The 24,359-nt window shown below is 41.2% G+C and overlaps 1 long non-coding RNA gene across 1 annotated transcript; it reads left to right on the forward strand.

Annotated features, from left to right (window-relative positions):
• Positions 1-9,709: 9,709 nt before the first annotated feature.
• LOC141144402 (uncharacterized) lies at positions 9,710-13,203 on the forward strand. The gene is made up of 3 exons (XR_012244400.1): positions 9,710-9,808; positions 12,968-13,027; positions 13,142-13,203. It is a non-coding gene; the product is annotated as an uncharacterized lncRNA (long non-coding RNA).
• The last annotated feature ends 11,156 nt before the right edge of the window (positions 13,204-24,359 follow it).

Raw genomic sequence — 24,359 nt, forward strand, 5'->3', positions numbered from 1 at the left:
TTGTCCTCTTCCCTCTTCTCTTCTCTAGATGTTGACACGATGCTCTCTCCGGCTGGACTGCTCTCTGAGCGCTCCGTTGTGACAGTCCTGGGCATGCTGGGACTGTGACGTTTTAGGGGGCGTGGTCACCGGGTGATGGTGACCACGCCCCCTAAAACATCACAGTCCCAGCATGCCCAGGGACTGTGACGGCATAAGGGGGCGGGGTCTCCGCCTATATAAGTCACAGCGGAGCGCTCAGAGAGCAGTCCAGCCTGCTCTCTGATCACTCCGCTGTGACTTATATAGGCGGAGACCCTTATGCCGTATGCAATACCCTGCCCTTGCGTCGTATCTGGTCCGTCGGACCAGCATACATACGAGCGGGCTTTCCGTTGGACCAGCATACAGACGAACGGACTATCTGTCAGGAACTGAGTCCGACGGAAAGATTTAAAACATGTTTCAAATCTAGGTCCGGCAGACTTTTGGGGAAAAAAAGTCCACCGAAGCCTACACACGGTCGGATTGTCCAGCGGACCAAGTATGCCGGAAAGTCTGCTCGTGTGTACACGGCATTAGTCACATGAAATTAACCGCATGCTGACAATTGCGTTATTTTTTTACCTCTTTTTTTTTTTTTTATCATCGCCAATGGGTCTATTTATAACTGTTTTCACCCTATATTCACACAACTTTCACCCAAAACTCACTCGCTTCTAACTGTATTCAGTGCCAAACCTGGGTGAAAGGTGTATGAATCCTTAATGATAAAAAAATATAAAATATCAAGTCCCCTAAAGGTGGATGAGACAGATCGAAATTCTGATAATTTAGCAGTCTAAATTCTGATCTGTGTATGGCCCCTACTGTTTGACAGATGTCAGTTGTTAGATTGACTTCTGTTAAACAGCCACACTGCAAAAATTTTCAGTTGCAGCTGCTGATCAGTCTATTCTGATAGAAGAAAGTTTCCAAAGTCAGAACAAAAGTCACAGTGGAGAATATTCCTCTATCCACCACCCTTGTGTGGATGTGGGAAACCGTTATTTTTTTCTCATTTAGCCCACCAGCTGAATGGAAAAAAAAAACGAACCATGTATATCCAGAGAAGTGTGGGTATTTTTTTTTTTTTCAGAATCATACTTACCTAGGTGGATGCAGTGTCCGTCTGATGCTGCATCTGTCCCCCGACAACTTAGTGCTCCCTGAGCAGAAAGCTGTCAGTCACCGCTGTCTGCTCTTTTCGCACCCCGCTCACTGGAGTGCTGGGATGTGGAGGAGGTGGAAACGGTCGGCTCAGGCTCTCAGCAGCTTACTGAGAGGCTGAGCCAGGTGCCGGTCCAGGTTCGTGGGCGGATCCTGACCATATGGTCACAATCTCTTTCCAGCCTGGACCAGCGCTATGACGTCTGCTGAAACAGGCCACAGGAGTGCAGAACGAACTGCACTCCTGTGATCCACAGGAGAAGAACAGCCAACCAAGCTTTGGCTGTACTTCTCCTTTAAGAATGTCAACGTTTCTGTCAGTAAATCTTGTAACTAAGTAATTTTTCGCCTTCACTGATGTGCGCTGATGAGGTGGCACTGATGGGCACTGATAGGCTGAACTGGTGGGCATTGATGAGGTGGCACTTATGGGCACTGATGAGGCAGCACTTATGGGCACTGATGAGGTGGCACTGATGAGGATGCACTAATATGCCGCACTTATGGGCACTGGTAGGTGGTACTGATATGTGGCACTGATGAGCACTGATATGCGGCACTGATGGGCACTGTTAGGTGGCACTGATGGGCACTGATAGGCGGCACGGTTAGGCGGCATTGATAGGCGGTACTGATGGGAGGGAGGGGTGGGAGTTTTCATTTGTTGGGGGTGATGGGGTTGTGTCGGGGAGGCTAGATTTTTCATAGATGTTTTATGGAGAGATATGTAATGTTTTATACCTATTTGAATAAATTGTGATGAGGAGTTAACCCTTGGGTGTGCACAATTTTTAATTTTATTTTTTGTGACATGTAATGACCTTCTCTTTAAGTCTGATGAGTGAGCTATAATTACATAACGTGATCATTTTACTTGTGATTTTATCTGATAATTGCTATTAGTATAATACCAAGAATGAATAGTAGGAACAATGTATGTAAGCATTGTAATAGAAACAGAAAATCAGCTTTCCATTTTTCTTCATAGAATAAATTGCATTTGCTAAAGCGTGTTGAAAGAAATAAACATTGAATAAATGTGCTGCATGCAGTTGGATATTTAAGCTTCTTACTGCTTCCATCCTTTGGATGTCCCTTCCCTTAATTTGAAGTGTTTACGTTAAGCCTTTCTACCTTTTCTTCTGACTTTTTTAATACACAACAGCTGAAATAATCTACAGTATTTTACCATTGGATGAGCTTGGTTGCTGGTAATCAGAGCCAGGACTAGGGGTGGGCAGAAGGGGCAGCTGCCCTGGGTGCAATGGTTTACTGTAAGGATGGGGGGCATCTTCCTTCTGTTACAAGGCTGACAGAAGCAGTGACAGCAACATCATTAATCTTGTGGGGGAGTCTCAAAATCGCTATAGTAGTATGTGGTACATACAGGAGTGCTGGATAAACCTTCCCTCTGCTAAAGAGAAGACAGAGGGTCGTTCGCTTGACAGTTCCTTAACACAAGGCAAGGTCCTGACATCAGAATCTACCTTTGTTCAATCAGGAAATATACTTTGTATTTACTGATATAAATGCAACAAACTAATTATTATACAGGATTTATTATTATACAGGATTTATATAGCGCCGACAGTTTACGCAGCGCTTTACAACATTAGGGCAGACAGTACAAGTACAATACAATTCAATACAGGAGGAATCAGAGGGCCCTGCTCGTTAGAGCTTACAATCTAGGAGGGAGGGTCAAGTGATACAAAAGGGTAATAGCTGTGGGGGATGAGCTAATGGAGAAAATAGTGCAGTTGTTAGATGGAGGCAGGATAGGCTTCTCTGAATAGGAAAGTTTTCAGGGATCGCCTAAAAGTGGATAAAGTTGGAGACAGTCTGACAGATTGGGGTAGGGAATTCCAGAGGATGGGCGAGGCTCGGGAGAAGTCCTGGAGGCGGATATGGGAGGAGGTGATGAGGGAGCTAGAGAGCAGGAGGTCTTGGGAGGAACGGAGATGGCGATTAGGTTGGTATTTTGAGACTAGGTTAGTGATGTAGCTGGGGGCAGAGTTGTGGATGGCTTTGTAACTTATTGTTAGTATTTTGAATTTAATTCGTTGGGCGAGTGGTAGCCAATGGAGGGATTGGCAGAGAGGGGTAGCAGACACTGAGCGGTTTGTAAGGTGGATGAGTCTGGCAGCAGCATTCATGATGGACTGAAGGGGGGATAGTCTATTTAAAGGTAAGCCAATGAGGAGTGAGTTGCAGTAGTCAAGGCGAGAGATAACCAGGGAGTGAATCAGGAGCTTTGTGGTTTCATTGGTTAGAAAGGGACGTAGTTTAGAGATGTTGCGGAGGTTGAGGCAGCAAGCTTTGGAAAGTGATTGGATGTGGGGCTGAAAGGAGAGTTCAGAATCCAGGATAACACCTAGTACCCTGACATGTGGGGACGGGTGGATGGTTTTGCCATTGCTCTTGACAGAGAAGTCGGGGGAAGAGGAACGTGGGGGAGGAAATATTATAAGCTCGGTTTTGGACAAGTTGAGTTTGAGGAAGTGGTGTGACATCCATACAGATATGTCGGTTAGTAAGTTAGTGATGCGTGAGGAGACTGATGGAGTGAGTTGAGGGGTGGAGAGATAGATTTGTGTGTCATCAGCATAGAAATGATATTGAAAGCCGTGAGAAGCTATCAGCTGACCCAGGGAAGAGGTGTAGATTGAAAATAAAAGAGGTCCAAGAACAGAACCTTGGGGGACCCCGACAGAGAAGGGAAGAGGAGTGGAGGAAGTAGAATTGTAAGTGACACTGAAGGTGCGTTGGGATAGGTAGGATGAGAGCCACTGAAGAGCACAATCACGGAGACCGAGGGAGTAAAGTTTTTTGAGGAGGAGGGGGTGGTCAACCGTGTCAAAGGCAGCTGAAAGATCCAGAAGTAGGAATACAGAATAGTGTCCATTGGTTTTTGCAGTTAGTAGGTCATTTGTGAGTTTTAAAAGAGCAGTTTCTGTGGAGTGTTGAGGGCAAAATCCAGATTGAAGGGGATCAAGAAGGTTGTTTTTAATGAGGTGGTCACTCAGTTGGTTGTAAACCAGGCGTTCAAGGAGTTTAGAGGAAAAGGGGAGCAAGGAGATTGGGCGTAGGTTGTTAAGATTGGTAGGGTCCAAGGACGGCTTTTTGAGTATGGGGGTGACCAGTGCATGTTTTAGAGCATCGGGGAAGATGCCAGAGGTGAGGGAGAGATTGAAGATGTGGGTTAGAGAGTGTAGGATGGGGTCAGAGGGTGACCGTAGCATTTGAGAGGGAATAGGGTCCAGGGGACAGGTGGTTAGGTGGGCGATAGAAAGGAGTTTAGCAACTTTATCTGTAGTAGTAGATTTGAATAGGGGGAGTGTCAGTTGTATCTGTTGACATGGAGTCTTAGCTGGGGGAGATACCTGTAGAATAGAGATTTCATCACGGATTGTATCAATCTTGTAATTTTAACATATTAAACCTGCCTGTTTGCATACTTTCATTTCTGATTTGAAGTTCTACTTTAAGGAATACAATAGAGTCACCTCCTCACTCTCAGCCAGATCATTGGACAATAAAGGAGTGTCAACACTGAAAAAGCAATTAGGGCTGCTCATTCTGCTCTATCCTCCTTTCAGCATGTTCCCTGTCAGCACATGTGACATTCAATCAGTATAAACAGGAAGCTCTGCTATAGTGTAGTTCAAATATTCATTGAAAAATCATTTTAAACTGTAAAAAATAACGAAAGGAGCATACACGGAGAAAGCCACAGATGAGAGCCAACAGTGCAAGCAGAGGGTGCCAGAGGACTTATTGCCCAGCTTGGATTTTGGGCAGCAAGGCAAGAACATTTTGTTATATAGTTTTAAAAATAAGCTTTAGAATGTTTTTTTTTTTTTTTTTTACACTTTTCATTAGTGACTGCATGATCTCAGTTGATTTATATTTGAAGCTGACAAATGTTTACAAAAAAAAGTGACAGCGAATGTAACAAATGCATTAAAAAAATGGTAAATGATTAACAAACCATTTGCTGCTTTAGCTCATTCTATTATGCTCCTTCATATTATGCTCCTTCATAGAGCATCTGGGTTTCACAGATAATTTGGACTGGCATATACAGAGGGAGAAACGAGGGGAGAATATTCATAGGGAACATCCTACCGCCATATGTTTACCGAACACGTCTTGAGCCAAACATGATTTCACATAATGATTTTTCAAACCACACCTCACCCAAAGCAAAATAATTTGTTTTGGGCAGATCCATTTGATTACTGTTTGCTAAAAAAAAATACGTCTTCAGTCCACTTTATACAATTAGGGAGGCATTAGGAGGGTGGATAGGCGTATTAAAATTATCGGTTAATAGTAACAATATCCAGTGGCACTCCAGTTCTGGGTTATGTGACCTAATGCTATGGTAGATGTCCATTGGGGTGCAAATATTGGTAGGATTTTCAGTCGAAGTAAATAAACTGAAGTCAGCACCCACAATGCAGAACTGCTGCATGAACTAATTCAAGGTTTTAGCTCATGTAATCTGGAACTTGTAATACACAAGTTGTGTGGATTCTAATACTCTTACCTAACTCCTTAACAAATATCTGAGGCCTTAACTCCAGCACAAGCATTATCATACATGTGAGCCACTAAATACAGTGCCTTAAAAAAAAGTATTCATACCCTATGAAATGTTCCACATTTTGTCATGTTACAACCAAGAACGTACATGTATTTTGTTGGGATTTTATGTGACAGACCAACACAAAGTAGCACATAATTGTGAAGTGGAAGGAAAATGATAAATGGTTATCAAATTTTTTTACAAATAAATACCTGAAAAATGTGGCGTGCATATGTATTCAGCCCCCTTTACTCTGATACCCCTAACTAAAATCTAGTGGAACCAATTGCCTTCAGAAATCACCTAATTAGTAAATAGAGTCCACCTGTGTGTAATTGAATCTCAGTGTAAGTGCAGCTGTTCTGTGAAGCCCTCAGAGGTTTGTTGGAGAACCTAAGTGAAGGCAGGTCAGGGATAAAGTTGTGGAGAAGTTTAAAGCAGAGTTAGGTTATAAAAAAATATCCCAAGTTTTGAACATCTCATCAAGCACTGTTCAATTAATCATTTGAAAATGGAAAGAGTATGACACAACTGCAAACCTACCAAGACATGGCTGTCCACCTAAACTGACAGGCCAGGCAAGGAGAGCATTAATCAGAGAAGCAGCCAAGAGGCTCATGGTAAGTCTGGAGGAGCTGCAGAAATCCACAGCACAGGTGGGAGAATCTGTCCACAGGACAACTATTAGTCGTGCAATCCACAAATCTGGCCTTTATGAAAGAGTGGCAAAAAGAAAGCTATTGTTAAAAGGAAAGCCAAACAAAAGTCCTATTTGCAGTTTGCTAGCCATGTGGGGGACCACAGCAAAAATGTGGAAGAAGGTGCTCTGGTTAGGTGAGACCAAAATTGAACTGTTTGATCTAAAGCAAAATGCTATGTGTGGCAGGAAACTAACAATGCACATTACTCTGAACACACCATCCCCACCGTGAAACATAGTGGTGGCAGCATTATGTTGTGGGGATGCTTTTCTTCAGCAGGGACAGGGAAGCTGGTCAGAGTTGATGGGAAGATAGACTGAGCCAAATACAGGGCAATCTTAGAAGAAAACCTGTTATAGTCTGCAAAAGACTTGAGACTGGGGTGGAGGTTCACCTTCCAGCAGGACAACTACCCTAAACATACAGCCAGAGCTACAATAGAATGGTTTAGATCAAAGCATATTCATGTGTAAGAATGGCCCAGTCAAAGTCCAGACCTAAATCCAATGGAGAATCTGTGGTAAGACTTGAAAAATGCTGTTCATAGCCGGCCTCCATCCATTCTGACAGAGCTTGAGCTATTTTTCAAAGAAGAATGGGCAAAAACGTCACACTCTCTAGATGTGCAAAGCTGGTAGAGACATCCCCAAAAAAACTTGCAGTTGTAATTGCAGGGAAAGGTGGTTCTACAAAGTATTGACTCAGGGGGGCTAAATACAAATGCATACCACACTTTTCAGACATTTTTTATGTAAAAAATATTGAAAACCATTTATAATTTTTCCTTCCACTTCCCAATTATGTGCCACTTTGTGTTGGTCTATCACATAAAATCCCAATAAAATATATTTATGTTTTTGGTAGTAACATTACAAAATATGGAAAATTCCAAGGGGTATGAATAGTTTTTCAAGGCACTGTATATTATGTAATATAATATATACAGTAGATAGATGTATTTCTACTGTATGTGACAAGGCCACATAACAGAAGGCTTACACAATACCCATCTTAAATACAGTCCCACAACTGAGAGTCATGCAATTCTAAATCAATAACTGACATTGTAAGTGAATTACTTTCATAGCATTAACTCTATCCAAAGCTATTTCCCACATGCCTAGGACTGTAGAAGGGAGGGGACCTTGTCAAGCTTCCAAATTCATACTTAGACAATGCTTAGCATTGGATCTATACATGTTCTCTAGTTATAGTGGTAGTGATAGCAATTGGTTGCTCTATCTAACAATCTGCATTTTCTTCTGTTTAATAAAGGCAGGCCATGTGTTTAGTCAAGCCCTTAGCATTTCCCTATTTGTGGAAATCACATTTCTTCAGTGTTGCATTCACAGCTTGTTCTTCACTACGTCATTCCCTTATCCTAATGCCATATATAGTATAAAGAAGAGACTATCAGAAAGTATTTTCTATGTGTGGCTTACATGGCGTGTGTCACACTACAGTCAGGCTAAGAATCTGACCTCTTGAATTCACAGGCTAAGTTTCTAGATTTGTACAGCAGATTTAAAGCACACAGTATGTTTTTTTTTAGAAATAACTAACATGTAAAGAAATGAGGAAATGAAACCAATTACATTCCTGAACCACAATAAACCTAAACATTGAACCTGCATTAGAGATGTCATGATATGCGCATGTCCCAGAGACGATGTAATAGATACATTTTGTGACCTTACTAACCAAAAGGACATATTGGCATCAGTGCTGGTTAGTTGCTGATGGCATAAAACAAGGCACAGTCATCACAACTCTGATACATTCTTTTGTGTTTGTGAGATTATGAGGTTTGTAAAGAGCCTGTGTTCTATTATGCCTATACAACATTTTGAAAAGACCATTGTGGTCAATGGGAAATGTCAAAATTTTGTTAGTATTCAGTTGTCTACAGCAGTCAACAGCTATCCACAGCTGGCAATATCTATATTGTGCAGAAACAATGTAGATCATTGTAGATTAGTCTTTCTCAGCCAGGGTTCCATGGAACTCCAGGATTCCTCCAGAGGTTGTTAGCGATTTCTTGAATAAAGATCTCCAACCTACACTGACCATCAATGTAAGGTTGCAGTTTCCCCACTAACATCTAGTGTAAGGGGGCACTGCACTGATCACCAAAGTAAGGGGAACTATGCTGACCACTAGCAAAAGGGAGACTTCACTTTTCACAGTCTGTGTTTATTTCAGGCCACTATTACTATGTGTTTTATGATTGTTATTAAAAATCATTTTGCCATAAAGAGCAGGTAGGTGTCATAGAATAATGTGATCTGGTTGTCAGATACAGTACTTTTAATTTGCCAAATTCTTCATTCTTTTGTTTATTCCTGTATCTACAAACTTAATCTTTACATTAATTTACCGTGAACTGTAGTAGGGAGAAGAAATTGATGGACCCTTGGTGGTCAATATACTAGCCAGAAGACATTTTTTTTTAAAGATGGTATGTATGCCAAACTCTTTTAAAGTACAGGTGGAGAGGGAGATGGGATGGGGCCTGGGAGAGGAGGGAGAACAATACTTGAAAAAAAAAAACCTGTCACAAACCTTAGCAATTCAAAGCATATAACAAAAAAATAAAGAGTTTATTTTCAGTAAAAAAACACATTCAGTAAAAGCTAAGGCCCAATATTTCCAACCTTTCTTATAGTCTTTTAATCTTACATATGAGGGATTGGTGTCATGATTTCCACATAAATTCTTCTGGCTATTATTTTGGAACTTGGAATTGTTTTCACATGCATTTTTCACTGATGTTACAATGTGTTTACTTAGGATTGTGACAGACTAAGGCCACCCTAGATGGATCGAATCTCAGCTGGATCAGCAGGGACTAGCTGAGGTTCGATCAATCTATGGGCAGGCTGGTTGTATTGAAGTCGATCCATCAATCAACTTCAGTACAAGCATTAGATCACTGCCGGTGTTCTGCCAAAAACTGTCCCCCCATCAGATAGTGTCCGCTCCGTACTGCGCAGGCGCCGCGCTTGCGCAGTAAGGAGGAGAAAGGAGACGCCGAAAGTCTCCGAAGAACAACAGCTGAGGAAGAAATATAAACGGCGCCTGCGCAATGCCTGTTGCATTCAGTCACAGGCTCCCGCACGCTCCCGATGCTCGAGGGGGTGGGTTTAGAAAATGTTAATATGTTTGCGGGGTGTGTTTAGGGAATTGAAGGGTGGGTTTATCAATGTTTATGGGCGTGTTTGCTGTACATATTTAAGGAGCGAACACATACAATTAGGCAGACTATCAGTGCGGAATTTGGATGTTTTGTTGCAGAATTATAGCAGAACCCTCCTATTTCAACACTTTTGTAAGTACACTGTTATGATTATATGTTATTCCCCTTCAGGGCTGTCTGTCTACAGGGCATGTGTTCTATGGATGATTATATTAACCATTGAAAATGTATGGTAAGTTCTGTGGTGGCTATCTGTGTACAGGGCTTGTATTCTATGGATGGATGATAAAGCATGGACACGTATTTACAGTTGAATAGTTTTGCTAAGTTCTGTGGTGGAGAACATGTATATTGCACAAAGTGTCTGCCATGTGCAGGGGGGGGGGGGGGGACGCAATACAATGGCAAAGATGTATGATGTGTATTGCGGTAATTGCCCATTATGCTTCGATTTTATTCCCATGTAGGGCTGTCTGTGTACAGGGCATGTATTATATGGATAGATCACATCTTCTCACCCCCCCCCCCCACATGGCAGACACTTTGTGCAATATACATGTTCTCCACCACAGAACTTAGCAAAACTATTCAACTATAAATACGTGTCCATGCTTTATCATCTATCCATAGAATACAAGCCCTGTACACAGATAGCCACCACAGAACTTACCGTACATACAAAATGGCAGCCATGGGGGGAGGGGGGGGGGGATGGGAAGATGTGTATTGGCATGGGGGGGATGGGAAGATGTGTGTTGGCATGGGGGGGGGATGGGAAGATGTGTGTTGGCATGGGGGGGGGGGATGGGAAGATGTGTGTTGGCATGGGGGGGGATGGGAAGATGTGTGTTGGCATGGGGGGATGGATGGATGATAAAGCATGGACACGTATTTACAGTTGAATAGTTTTGCTAAGTTCTGTGGTGGAGAACATGTATATTGCACAAAGTGTCTGCCATGTGCAGGGGGGGGGGGGGGACGCAATACAATGGCAAAGATGTATGATGTGTATTGCGGTAATTGCCCATTATGCTTCGATTTTATTCCCATGTAGGGCTGTCTGTGTACAGGGCATGTATTATATGGATAGATCACATCTTCTCACCCCCCCCCCACATGGCAACACACATCTTCCCATCCCCCCACCATGCCAACACACATCTTCCCACCCCCCATGGCAACACACATCTCCCCCCCTCCCCGATGGCAGCCATTTTGTACCATACACATCTTCCCACCCCCCCCCATGGCATCCATTTTTTACCGTACACATTTTCCCATCCTTGACACCCTCCCCCCACGGCAGCCATTTTGTGTCATACACATCTTCCCATCTTTCCCCCTCCCCCACCCCTATTGCAGCCATTTTGTGCCATACACATCCTCTCCACCACACATCTTCCCATCTTTCCCTCCTCCCCCCATGGCAGCCATTTTGTGCCATATACATCTTCCCTCCCCCTCCCCTCCCCCCATGGCAGTCAATCTGTGCAATACACTTTCACTCCCCCACATGTCTTTGGCATTGCGTCCTCCTCTCCCCCCACCACATATACAGCACGCGTGTATTATTGATGGATACAGCTGACATGTGGATGGATACAACTTACAATGACTGATATGTTTTGGATGGATGAGTGATGAACACAATGGCAGAGATGTCTAGGGTGGATATGGACATTTCTTGGCCAGGATGTTTAACCACTTCAATACCGGGCACTTAGACACCTTCCCACCCAGCCCAATTTTCAGCTTTCAGCGCTGTTGCAATTTGAATGACAATTGCGCGGTCATGCTACACTGTACCCAAACAATTTTTTGATCATTTTGTTCCCACAAATAGAGTTTTCTTTTGGTGGAATTTGATCACATCCTGCGGTTGTTATTTTTTTCGCAACAAATAAAAAAAGACCGAAATTTTCGAAAAAAACAAGTTTTTCTTTGTTTCTGTTAAATTTTTTTTTAAATAAGTACGCTTTCTCCTTCAATAATGGGCACTGATATAGCTGCACTGATGGGCACCGATGAGGTGGCACCAATGAGGTGGCACTGATGAGGTGGCACTAACGGGCACTGATGATGGGCACTGATAGGCGGCACTGATGGGCACTGATAGGTGGCACTGGTATGCGGCACTGATGAGCACTCATAGGTGGCACCGATGGGCACACATAGGCGGCACTGATGGGCACTCGTAGGTGGCATTGATTGGCATATATGGGTGGCACTGATGGGTACTTATGTGTGGCACAGATGGGCACTGATAGGTGGGCACAGATGGGCACTGACAGGTGGCACCGATGGGCAATGACTGGTGGCACAGATGGGCAATGACAGGTGGCACTGATATAGCATTGCTGGGCATATCATTGGCATAATAGTGCCAATCAGTGCCCATTTGTGGGCACTGATTGGCACAGATTGCGCACATGTGGATGGCCATGGGGTACATACCTGGCCATCCACGTTGCCCCTTCCCTGGTGGTCCTAGTGGCATCCCTGGTAGTCCAGTGGGGTGATCTGGGGGGGGGGGGGGGCTGCGCTGATAAACAATCAGCGCAGACCCCCCCTGCCAGGAGAGCCGCCGATCGGCTCTCCTCTACTTGCGTCTGTCAGACGCGAGTGAGGAAGAGCCGATCAATGGCTCTTCCTAATGACAGCGTGATCAGCCGTGATTGGACACGGCTGATCACGTAGTAAAGAGCCTCCGCCGGAGGCTTTTTACCAAGATCAGTGTAGCGGTGTGTCAGATTGACACACCGCTCCACCGATCGCCGTGATGCGCGCCCCCCGGGGGCGCGCTGCGGCATGTTATCCTGCTGGACGTCATATGACGCCCAGTCAGGATAACAGAACCACTTCCCGGACGTCAATCCGCTATAGGGCGGGCGGGAAGTGGTTAAAATTGCATCCATGTTCTCACGCGCACAGTACACATAAAACACACAGCTCTGTATGGGCCCCCAGAGGAAGACAAATAGAAGATATGCAGAATTTTTTTTTTTTTCCTTTATTTCAATAGGTATTAACAGAGTATATCTTACATGTTGTTTTTTTTTTTATATACAGATCATAGTAATGAGAGCACATATCAGTGTGTATATGTGTATATATATATATATATATATATATGGCCCCTATAGGTGTAGGCCTATTGGGGCCCTAAATAATATACACACACTGATATGTGCTCTCATTACTATGAGCTGATTGTTGTGTTTTAATCAGTGTGGTGTGCCATTAATCTACAGTTTAAAGCATATAATATTTTTTATTTTTTTCCCTTCACAGGCTTTGCATTTGGTTTCGGTCACTTGCATTGCAGACCCACTCTATCAGACTCCCCGACTAGTGAGTATTATTTAAGACTGTACTGCTGTTTGAAACGTTGCGGGTCCATATAGCATATAATATACCTTTTATCTATGTATCCTTTTAATCTTTCTAAAATTATTTCCTTCACAGGCTTTGCATATGGTTTCGGTCAGTTGCATTGCAGTCCCGATCTATCAGACTCCCCGACTAGTGAGTATCATTTGATTACTGTCATGCTCTTTGCAACGTGGATGGTCCATATAGCATTTAATATACCTTTTTTATCTATGCATCTTCCCTTTTTTGTTATTTTTTTTTTTATTTACAGGCTTTGCATTTGGTTTCGGTCAGTTGCATTGCAGTCCCGATCTATCAGACTCCCCGACTAGTGAGTATCATTTGATTACTGTCATGCTCTTTGCAACGTGGATGGTCCATATAGCATTTAATATACCTTTTTTATCTATGCATCTTCCCTTTTTTGTTATTTTTTTTTTTATTTACAGGCTTTGCATTTGGTTTCGGTCAGTTGCATTGCAGTCCCGATCTATCAGACTCCCCGACTAGTGAGTATCATTTGATTACTGTCATGCTCTTTGCAACGTGGATGGTCCATATAGCATTTAATATACCTTTTTTATCTATGCATCTTCCCTTTTTTGTTATTTTTTTTTTTTATTTACAGGCTTTGCATTTGGTTTCGGTCAGTTGCATTGCAGTCCCGATCTATCAGACTCCCCGACTAGTGAGTATCATTTGATTACTGTCATGCTCTTTGCAACGTGGATGGTCCATATAGCATTTAATATACCTTTTTTATCTATGCATCTTCCCTTTTTTGTTATTTTTTTTTTTTATTTACAGGCTTTGCATTTGGTTTCGGTCAGTTGCATTGCAGTCCCGATTTATCAGACTCCAGCAACTAGTGAGTAATATCAGAATTAGTTTAATTTCTGAGGCGTGTATAATTTTTTTTATAAAGACCATTTTTAATAATGATAATTTATTATAGACTTAGTTTATTTACCAGCTATTAAATGTTCTGTATATTTCCAATTTAGTGGCTGGAAAACATACTTGGCATTTGTTTTTTATTAAGATCTTCCCAAAATGTGTGCACAGGTTGTAATGTTTAACGTTATGTAATAGTGCTCTGCTATATTTTCAGGTATGGAGAACAAGTGGCAAGAGGTATATAATTACCTCGCTCAGGGAACGTACCCATCAGCGTATTCAAAAAATGAACAACGCGTTCTTCGGAGGTATGCCTCCAAATTTTCAATAAATGGTGAGTGTCATAAACGATAATGCACAACAACAGATTGTAGGATCGCTCTTTCATAAATGCATCTTTTAATGTCAATTTTGTTTTATAGAAGGAAAGCTCTTGTATGGCAATAGAATAGCCATTCAAAGTAAAGATGAGGCAAAGAGCATATTTCATCAATTTCACGCTTCCCCTATTGGCGGTCATACTGGCATTCTAAAAACGCGCTCTGCAGTGTGCTCCAGATTTTACTGGAATGCAATGACTGTACACATTGAGAAATGGGTATGCAATCTACTAAATTTGTTGTATTTATATACACATACACAAAAGCTGTACACATTTTTACAATTTGTTTTTCTTGAAGGTACAGGAATGTGAGCAGTGTCAGAAGGTGGGAAAACCATTGAAAGCAAGCCAACCATTGCAGTTTATTAAGGTAATTGTTGTTAAAGCTGTGTTATTTTTTAAACATAATAGATATGATGAGCATCAACATGTATCATTCATTCATTTACAAAGAAATTATTCCATCCCATTAGGTGTCAAATGTGTGGGAACTCGTTGGCATCGACCTAACGGGACCTCTACCCAAAACTGTTAATGGAAATATATATATCCTCACGGCGACTGATTATTTTTCTAAGTGGGTGGAGGCGTTCCCACTAAAAACGAAAAGTGCTGCTGAAGTGGGACAACACCTTTGCTCTATGATATATAGACACGGATGTCCCAAAAGAATCCTGTCTGACCAAGGCAGAGAGTTTGTGAATCAAGTAGGTGTACTTCAAAAATAGCAGAGTAGTAGAAATGATATAAGAGTTATGTTGCTACCTTCATTTTGTTTTAAACATGCTTCTTTTTACAGCTCAACAATGGGCTTTGTACGCTTCTGGGAATAGAAAGGAGTGTGACAGCAGCATACCATCCCCAAACAAATGGGCTTGATGAGAAAACTAACGACAACATAAAGCGGCAAGTTTAATTAGTATTTGGATTTACGTTTTATTACTGCATTCTTTTTCTTCCAATCAATTTGTGTTTGCATTCCACTGCTATTGCAAGTGGTTAAGCATAGAACATACTTTTCTTGAGTATGGGGCTCGTTGCATGAATGAATGTTTACTAGAGAGCTGTAAATGTGGTGTTAAGTAAACTTTTTTTTTTTTTTTTTTTTTTAATCTTTTTTTGTTTCACTCTAGAGCTCTAATGAAAGTGGTCAACGATAAGCAGGATGATTGGGATATGTATTTGGAACCTACATTATTTTCTTTGCGTTCAAAAATACAAACCACCACAAAATTTTCCCCATTTCAATTGATGTATGGAAGGGAGGCAGTTTTCCCCGCCGAAGTTCCTGTTGAAATGCCGGTTAGTTATTGTACAACTGTGCAATTCTGTGCTCACATATGCAAACTTATCAATTTCTGTGGGGTAGAGGTGATTTAAGGCTGCATGGTTTATGTATAATTTTATAGGCTGTTCTCTTTCTAGACTTACAAAGTCAATATAGCTCTTGTTTTTTTTTTGTTTTTTTTGGGTAAATCGCTTAATTAAAATATATAGAAATTTCTTTTTGGTTTAGCTTTTACAGATCATTCTCCCGGATGAGACTAGTTATGTTTCTTTCATGGAGGAGAAGAAAGCTGCAATGGAGATAGTGAAAGCAGCCACAAAGGAAAATATTGCCAAGTCCCAGAACAGACAGAAAGAAGCCCATGATAAAAAAATACAGAAAAAGCATAAAAGCATAATTTATACTGTTGGGCAAAAGGTGATGGTGTTTAACATGAGGAAAAAAGGCAGGAAAGGTGGAAGGATAGAACCAGACTTCAACGGCCCTTTCACAATACAGGCAATATCAGGGAAGCTTGTCACATTATTGAATGATGCTGGAGTTCCTCTAAAAAACAAATATAATGTTGACCACCTAAAGCCTTTCCTGACGACAAAAAATGAGGACAAGGAAGGTGATAATCAATCTACGAAGACGCCAAAAGGACACAGCAGTTCTAATACCGCTCAACAGAGACCTTCAGTCAAAAGTGATGCTGCAGAAGTACCAAAGGATAACATGATGATCACTATTCAGGTACAAGTGAACTCGATATCTGCATAAGATATATACAAAGATATCATTTTATGGTTATGTTTTCCCAAAATTTTGTCACTCTGTTTAACCTCCATGCAGTTATAAAAATTTTTTAATGGTTTATACATGTAATTGAATGGGAATGTTGAATTTTAAGCCCTCAATAGATACTTCATGGAAAGTCGAGCACACCATAGAAGAGAGAGGTAGTTTTATAAAGTTTGACCCCGTTGGTCATATGTTTGGCCATGCCCTGTTGGTATGGCCTTTTTTATTTGTGTGTAAAGTTGCCACTGTTTGGCATTGTTTTACTCCATTCTTTTGCTACTTGGACCTCTTTGGTGAATATTGGCATTGCCCTGTTGGTATTGCCTTTGCCATCATTTGCCCATTCCCGCATTTCCTAAAAATGTGTCATTACTTTTTATCCAGTCCTTAAAGATTTGCTAATCATGCTCATTTTTTACCATTACCTACCCAGTTCAAGTGTTATGGCAGAGAGAAGACGAGACATCACAGGTAGTTGTTGTAGGGCCTTATCCGCTGTTTGTCTCCTCATTTAAAATGCTCCGTGCAACAAAGTGGCTGGTAGATGAGGTAAGAGACTACTTCAGAACAGTTGAAAATATATTCAAGCCAAATGTGTTCTTATTGTGAATTTCTTTTTGTTCAAATACAGGTAATTGACTCCTACCTACATCTCATTATTAAAAAACAGCAGGCAAGTGTGACTTCAGTGAACTATGTGTGGTTGTGTTGTCTTTATTGTTCAGCATGATAAATTTACATTTCATTTTACACAGGAATCAGTTCGTCAAATTTGTGCAGTTGTTGCCACAGCATTGTTTGATGGGCAAATACAGAAACTTGGAAGGGTGGGTTACTTATTGCGGTTACAGCTATATGTAAGAAATGTATCACATTGATTACTAACTTCATTTAAACACTTTTGCGCAGAATATGTATCCAGAGGACATTTGGGTGTGTCCCATTAACGTTGGACAGCACTGGATTTTAGTGGTATTTATTCTAAGTTTACCTTTCTTTACTCATGTTATTGGACTATATTATTTCATTCTGTCATGTATGTAGGTTTGCCACCTTATCTTGAAAGGAAATTCAGAAAAACTAAGCTAAAGTCATAAAATGTAGACATCTGAATTCATATCAAACTTTGGTTACATCTTCATCATAACAATGGACACAATTTGAAACCACAAATGTCTTTGTGAATCCTTGACAGGTTTCAAACTTATGTGTATATCGATATTCAAACACAATGACCTTGCAGAGTGCATCTGCTCTATGGAGGCCTAATTGTGAATGTGAATTGTGTTTAACAAAAAATTATAAATGTCTTTTAGATTTTAAACATGACACAGAAGGCCATGTTTGTCATAGACCCAATGGGAGCTGAACTTGCATATGCAGCCACATTGTACAATAACTGGGGGTAGGTGTGCCTCTTGAAAAAGTTATTCGATTAAACAATATAAAAAACAATATGTGCACAATTATATATATATATATATATTTTTTTTTTTTTTCAAATAGTTTGTTCCTGCGGATGGTCACTCGCAAAGATCAGATTGTCCAATGGAAAATGTATGTTCTCAACCACAGCAAACAACAGGACAGCAGTAGCTGTGGAGTTCTTATTTTGATGGTAATTGTTTCGTTTTGACATTATATTTATTTCAGTCAATAATTAAATGTTAAAGTGTTAATATTGTGAAAGTGAAACTATTGCTTTTAGGAACTTTTCATGTTTTACAGTTTGCAAAAGAGTACCTAGAAAGTAGAAGTATAAATAATGTTAAAACCTCACCCGAAGCAATTTTGGATGCACGACTCCAAATAGCATGCACCCTACTGGAGTATAAAGGTCAGTCATATCAGTAACTGCATGAAACCTTTGTTAGTCTAAATGAATATGGCAAAAAATCAACATTGAATCTATCACGTTGTCTAAAATGTATTTATTTCTAAATGATTGCCAGACATTTTAAGATGTTGTGAAACCGGTTTACCAAATTCACATATTTATTTTAGATCATCATGGCTGAGCAGGTGCGGGAAGTTGGATAACTGATCAAGGAACCAAGAAAAGATGAAATCTGAAACCCTAAGTTGAGTAACTGTTCTGTCTAATTAATGCGTACATATTGTACATACTTAAATTTATTGGCATATTTTTGGAAGGTATGGCTTGGGTTGCATGTGCAGGTTTTCCAGTGTAGTAAAGCACTGATACAAGTAAAAATCTCAACAGAAGAAGCCCGGTTTTCTGTGGCGATTTGTTGCTTGTGCTGGTGAAAGATGCTGCGTACACTGTTTAGGAAGAGTTATGCCCTGTACACACAATAGTATTTTCCGATGGAAAATGTGTGATAGGACCTTGTTGTGGGAAATTCCGACCATGTGTAGGCTCCATCACACATTTTCCATGGGAATTTCCGACACACAAAGTTTGAGAGCTTACTCTAAAATTTTCTAAACAGAAATTTCGTTGTCGGAAATTCCGATCATGTGTACACAAATCCGACGCACAAAGTGCCACGCATGCTCATAATAAATGAAGAGAGGAAAGCTATTGGCTACTGCACCGTTTATAGTCCCGACATACGTGTTCACTGCATTCAGAACGATCAGATTTTCCGACAACTTCTGTGTAATCCGTGTGTATGCAAGACAAGTTTGAGCTAACATCCGTTGGAAAAAATCCTAGGATTTAGTTGTCGGAACGTCCGATCAATGTCCAACCGTGTGTTCGGGGCATTAGTCTGCAAGGGTTTCTGGTGTCCAGCAGGGCTAGAAGGCGATGCACCCTTCTATGTTGGCCAGAACTAGTTGGTGGATGTTTTCAAGGAGCTGGCTGGATATGCTTTTCCTTTGAACAGAGTTTGAGATGGAGTGTCAGATATTTCCTTGGATATTAGTCAACATTTTTGGGTTACGGAAGTGAGAGATGCGGGCAGTTGCTGTGTTTGGCTTGCACTTCCCGCATGCTCTACATGTAGAATCTAAAAAGAGGGAAAAGGCAGAATTGGAGATTTACAGAAGGAGTAGCTTGCAGTAGCATACAAGTGTTTTGAAGAAAGGTCAAGTTGGTTCATAAAAGTTAAAGCTGCAGTGGCTTAGAAGTGTGTTCAAACCCCTGTAGGCTGATCTGGAGATTTAAATGACCGGTGTGCCACCCTCATGAATAAGTGTAATAACAAAAGGCAAAGAGCCGAAGCCTGTAATCATAAGTAGAACATGTGCCACTGTTAGTTCCAATAAGCGGGAAGCAGAGGATTTGATCAACTCAAATGGCTGAGTTGAGTGAGATACAAGGAAGGCCCTCTACCGATCTCCAGGAGATGCATGTATTGATTTAGTTAAGGTGGGGCTCCCTAGAGAGGAAATAGATGGCAATACCACCCCAGCATTGCTTAAGTGAAAGCAAGTGGTTGGGAATGGTAGATTCAGTCACATTTAGTATTTATGTTGTGTCAAAATGGAGCACTTAACAAAAATATACCATGCTGAGAACACTTGCATGTCTGTCCAAACACAGGGACGCTGATGAGCAGGCCTGTGTTTGGAGAGAAATGCAAGTTTATTAGTTGCGTTGGTAGTAGATGCCTTTTTTATGAAAGTTTTTCAAGGCAACAGTGGGCAGCGTACTACACTTTAGCATTAAGAAATGGGCAGATAGAGAAATGTAAGCTATGTGTTTGGCAGAGTTGTAAGGAACATATTATCTGCTTTTGTCTCTTATACTTTTCAGCTACTGACCATCGAGAGGTTTAGCAGGCAGAGCAAATGACCATGCTAGATGGGAGGAGGCAGACCAGAAGAGAGCATGAAGAAGATGAGTCTGATTTCCTGATTGTAGAAATGTGAGCTATGTTTTTGGCACAGTTGTAAGGAACATATAATCTGCTTTGTCTCTTACTCATTTGAGGTACTGAACATCGAGAGGTGGAGCAGGCAGAGCAGAAGACCATGCTAGATGGGAGGAGGCAGACCAGAAGACAGCCAGAGGAAGATGCGTCAGATTTCCTGATTGTGGATGAATTGGAGTGGACTTTCATCTGAGTGTTTCCTTATGACGGGCAAGAGACTATCTGGGACTTTATTTCGACAAACTGCCAAAGATATAGTTTAACCCTGCTCAACAATAATGTTGTTGCTTTCCAGGGACAATAAAACCAAAGTCTGATCGCCTAGAAGATACAGGGGTCGAAAGGGAATTTTTTCCTCCTATTTGCAATACGGGGGGTTTATTTTGCCCTTTCCTGGAAAGGTTGTGAAATTATGTTTTTGTTTTTATAATAAAGTTCATATTGTCTTTAAATAGTTTGTATAATAAAAGTTTTATTTATGTCACCTTAATGATTTAGTATGGTTATTTGGGGGGGGGTTTGGCTGTAATGAAGTAGAACATTTATTATAACATAAGGTAGGGGTTTCTGATTACTTGAGTATAAAAAAAAGTATTCCTAAAAAAATCTTAGTCTAATGAGGACAAATGCTGTCAGAGTGATTATAAATGCAGCATGAGGAGTTTGATTTTGGTCTAGCTGTAGAGACTAAGCTTTGTCAATAAAACATGGAAATTGTTTGCCTTCTATGTAGATAGAAGGCAAACAATTTCCATATTTTATTGACAAAGCTTAGTCTCTCAGTGTGACAGCTGAAATGACACCGTAGGTGAGTGGCAGGCAGTGTCTGTGTTACTGTGTATCAGTCACTGTCTGACAGACAATGAGGGGCTTGCACATTATGACGAAGCATGAGGTACACTGATTAGGATTTGGGGGGGAAACAATGCACTCTGCGTCAGGCACAGTCATTTAACAACGTGTTGAATTGATGCAGAATGTCGCGTAGTTATTGGCAAAGAGTGGGACTCGTTCTCGATCTGTCACCTAGAGATTGAGAGATGATAGTGTGTGTGGAGTGTAGTAACCTTTAACCTCTAACCCCTTTCACACTGAGTAGCTTATGGGTGGAAAAAATGGCTCCTTTAAAATTTTTAGTTTTGGGCTACACATATCTTATAGCAGTCCTCAAATATTTCACTTGCATTTAGTGAAAAAAAAGGTATTGGGAGCTGGGCTGCATGGGAGAGGGGGTTAAGCACCGCTTGGGTGGTTGATCGGGAGATGTTCTCCCACTGATTGACCCATGTGGGAAAAGAGCATGTAGGAAGAATTGATCCGCGTGATTGCACGCTGTTACAGCTAACATTATTATTAGCTCTCCTGCTGCCGTGCGCCTGTGATAGACAGAACGGCTATCCAAAGTTGGGATGCATTCTATCTATCAACCTGATTGTGCCCATTGCAACCTCACATGGGGGCACAGGTGAGGCTGCACTGATGAAGTTGTTGTAAATATATGTTTGTAAATTGACTGTGCATAAGACATTTAAGGGATGTTTAATGTGAATTAGTAGGGCGTGTTTAGGTGAGGGGCATGTTAGGTTAGGGATTGAGTGAGGCACTGGTGGTGAATAAGAAAATGTGTGCATGGCCCCTGTATATATCCATGTCGCCAAAAAATGACGGCTGTATCCATCCATCTATCAGTGCTGTATCCATACATGACCGCTGTATCCATCCATCAGCGCTCTATCCATCTATACATGAGTGCTGTATCCATGCATCTCATACATCCATGACAGCTGTATCCATCTATCCTTCATACATGAGCGCTGTATCCATCCGGTCCGTCCATCCATACATACATAACACATGACCGCTGCATGACGGCACACATGACCGCTATATCCATACATCTAGGAACGCTATATGCATACATGTATGACCGCTATATCATACATCTATGGCCGCTATATACATACATCTATGGCCACTTTATGGCCGCTATATCCATACTTCTATGACCGCTATATCCATACATCTATGGCCACTTTATGGCCGCTATATCCATACTTCTATGACCGCTATATCCATACATCTATGACCGCTATATCCATACTTCTATGACCGCTATATCCATACATCTATGACCGCTATATCCATACATCTATGGCCAGTATAGACATCTATGAATGCTATATCCATACATCTATGACCAGTATAGACATCTATGAACGCTATATCCATACATCTATGACCAGTATAGACATCTATGAACGCTATATCCATACATCTATGACCAGTATAGACATCTATGAATGCTATATCCATACATCTATGACCAGTATAGACATCTATGAATGCTATATCCATACATCTATGACCAGTATAGACATCTATGAACGCTATATCCATACATCTATGACTGGTATATACATCGCTGTATCCATCTATGAGTGCTGTATGCATCCATCCATGCATATTAGACATACATGGATGAATACATGTTGAAATGCATGCATAAAACGTGTATAAATGCATAGCCAATAGCCAATCGTGTTCTGAAGGGGTTAAAATCTGATGTACCATGAAAGGATAAATTGAAACATAAAAGTATGCTATATCCATACATCTATGACCAGTATAGACATCTATGAACGCTATATCCATACATCTATGACCAGTATAGACATCTATGAATGCTATATCCATACATCTATGACCAGTATAGACATCTATGAATGCTATATCCATACATCTATGACCAGTATAGACATCTATGAACGCTATATCCATACATCTATGACTGGTATATACATCGCTGTATCCATCTATGAGTGCTGTATGCATCCATCCATGCATATTAGACATACATGGATGAATACATGTTGAAATGCATGCATAAAACGTGTATAAATGCATAGCCAATAGCCAATCGTGTTCTGAAGGGGTTAAAATCTGATGTACCATGAAAGGATAAATTGAAACATAAAAGTATCCGCCCTTAAGTATCTGCCCTTATTAAAACGTGTATAAATGCATAGCCTATCGTGTTCTGAAGGGGTTAAAATCTGATGTAAGTATCCGTCCTTATTATGCAAGTATCCGCCCAAGTATCCGCCCTTATTATGCAAGTATCCGCCCGTAAACAGTCCGCACTTGTAATGTAAGCGCCCTTAAACATGCACGGCCTCGTGAACGTGCGGTGCGGGGCGGTGCGGGGGCATGTAAGTTAATATTGTTTAAAGTGCGCATGCGCTAAGCTTTGCATAGCTCAGCTGTTTAATTTCGGCTATTTTCGGAGTGTCCGCTGCGCTTGCGCAGTAGAGAGCGGACACTATGCGATGGCCCAGCTGCGCATGCGCAGAAGAGAGTGGACACTATCCGATAGCGGACATAATACGATAGGACACCGGCACCTATAGCAGCAATCAGTGATCATTGTGTTCTTCTAAGCAGGGAAAGCTTCCCACTGGCAGAACTCAATAGCGCTGCAGAAGGGAAATGAGAAATTTTCCTTCCACCCGTGGTGGAAGGAAAAGAAAAAATCCATAATCTATAGGCTGCTTTACTTTGAGTTATATCGAACATCTTAGATAAAGTAGGGACAGGTCAGAATCTCTGTCAATTTTTTATTGTTGTTTGTGTCTCTCCTGGGGAGATTTATTTTATACATTTGTCCTGCTAACCATTGCAACTGACATTGAAAGTGAGGGAAATCCAAAGTTTTGAGCTTAACAGTAACAGAGGAGAACTCTAGGGTGGACTTGATACAGAGACAACTGCCAAGGGGGCATTTCCCTCACTTGCTGTTATGCCTACAGGAAAGGGAATGAAAGAAAATCTGCCTAAGATGGTCAAAGTAAGCATGACAGGGGTTTTAACCACTCCCCAATCAAAAATATAAACATTTTGGATTTATATACAGGCATTCACTGGCTATTGTTTTAAAATGGGTGCAATTGGTTACTTTAGGAGGGAAAGTTTTGCTAGCATTCATTATATACATATAGCATTAGTAATACACAAATTGTTATGCAAAATATTTCCTATGGTCTCTAAAAGAGGTTTTTAAAAGAAATAATATGCCTAGAGAAAATAGTGATGAGCAGCCTTGTAGGCTCAAAAATCTTCCAA

The sequence above is a fragment of the Aquarana catesbeiana genome, linkage group LG05 (assembly GCF_042186555.1).
Source record: "Aquarana catesbeiana isolate 2022-GZ linkage group LG05, ASM4218655v1, whole genome shotgun sequence".
Lineage (NCBI taxonomy): Eukaryota > Metazoa > Chordata > Amphibia > Anura > Ranidae > Aquarana > Aquarana catesbeiana.